The sequence below is a fragment of the Adiantum capillus-veneris genome, chromosome 2, assembly GCF_014529385.1.
Source record: "Adiantum capillus-veneris isolate H3 chromosome 2, ASM1452938v2, whole genome shotgun sequence".
Taxonomy (NCBI): domain Eukaryota; kingdom Viridiplantae; phylum Streptophyta; class Polypodiopsida; order Polypodiales; family Pteridaceae; genus Adiantum; species Adiantum capillus-veneris.
The window spans coordinates 101,658,768-101,660,631 of NC_140932.1; positions in this window are offsets into that span (position 1 = coordinate 101,658,768).

A 1,864-nucleotide genomic window follows, 5' to 3' on the forward strand; every position below is an offset into this window, starting at 1 on the left:
CTAGGCCTTTCTTCATCTCCTGACTGATTTGCAAACCTCCCTCGACCTCGATTATTTCCCACTTGACCTAGCATGTTTAGGCTGAGATTCTTCATCAAATCTACCACTTGCCTCATGTCTTGCCTTAGCCCATCATCTTGCACCGATGTAGTGACCACTGCTGGCATAACCTGAGTAGTAACAGGAACCACTGGTTCATGATGAACCCCTGACATGCGACCTTGTAAAGACTCTATAAGCTGAAATTCAGACCTCATGGGCAAAGACTCCACCCCTAACTGGCTCATTTTCCTCAACTTCCACTCTTTATTCCTTGCTACCTCTAGTGCATCTTCATATGTCCTAGGCTTCTTTAGCTCCACTCTCCAACATATATTCTCCCAAAGACCAGCCAAGAACTTGTCCTTCTTCATCATGTCAGGCGGGGGTACCTATAGTGCTAAGGCCTTGTACATCCGCTCCCATGCCAATGAGAACTTACGTATGTACGCATATCCTGGCTCACCTTCCTTTTGCACCAAACCTTGTACTTCTTGCCACACTTTGTCAGGATCTTCTATCTTCACAAACTACACTTCCAACCCATGCCTTAGATTGTCCCAACTCAATCTTACAGGTGGATCCGCTGCACGCAACTCCTCTTCAAATGTTTTGGACCAGACTCGTGCATCGCTCTTCAAACAAATTTGGAGAAGACGTAACATCTGCGCAGGGTCATGAATCTGGTTGCTAATGCAAGCAACCTCCATCTTTTCCAAAAAATCTTCCACATCTTCATCACTTCTTCCATGAAGCTCCGGATAAGAGAAAGCCATGGCTACCCAAGTTACAATGCTGTGAGAACCCCTTTGAACACACGTGCAAGAACCCAAAACTTTTACTGACTCAATTCCCACAAACTTCAATGGAGCTCAACTTTAGATAAGGACAAACACATGCACATCAAATGAGTTTTCATAGTTGATCATCGGATTTACAACAGACAAAGGACATTCCAAGATCTCTCGTAATCTTCTTGGCCCGAACATAAAGACTATGCGTTGCTGAAAAAAAATCTTCCTAGACACATGAACATTTATCTGGATTCTTTGAGTTAAATGAAATTGAGTGAATTGAGGGACATTTTGATCATCCATTAAAGCCAACCATGCAGCTCCCAAGAAGGCACACCTGACTTATCCTCTGATTTTGCCAAAATTTCAGCAGCATCACAGCATAAATGGCTCAAAAGACCAAAAAACCAGCCATCACAACTCGAAAAATTTTTGGCAGAGTTTCCCCAGAAGTAGAGCAGTAGGAACCCAAAATATAGACTCTATATGTATGCATAAACTGTCAACAATAGAACCCGAGCATCAAATAGGACTCACTAGTACATAGCCTATGGTGAGGTCACGAAAAGGATGCTCCAACTACCTGTATCCCCGAAAGTATCTCCACATTTGAGAATCCCCCAGCTCTATAAAACCTCACGCTATCGACGCTCACACGAAGGCTAATGCAAATCGCGTATAGTCAACAAGTCTCAGAAATGACTATCTTCCAGACCAAGTCTCAGAAATGGCTGGGACTGCCAAATAAAACCATATATGGCTCCACAAAGGCGTACCATGGCAGTTTCCACAAGTAACGTACAATCCAACAGACAATGCGCTCAAACAGGCGCCAAGTGATGCATACCCACAACCACTGCAAGTGACACCACTACTAGTATATCACTGTACTCCAGCTACCTGTACCTGTGTGAATCACCTGTACCTATAACCTGTAACCTGTAACCTGTAACCTATAACCTATAACCTGTAACCGGTAACCTATAACCCGTACTCCCGAATCTCGAAGCTTGAAGCTCGAAGCAAAAGGT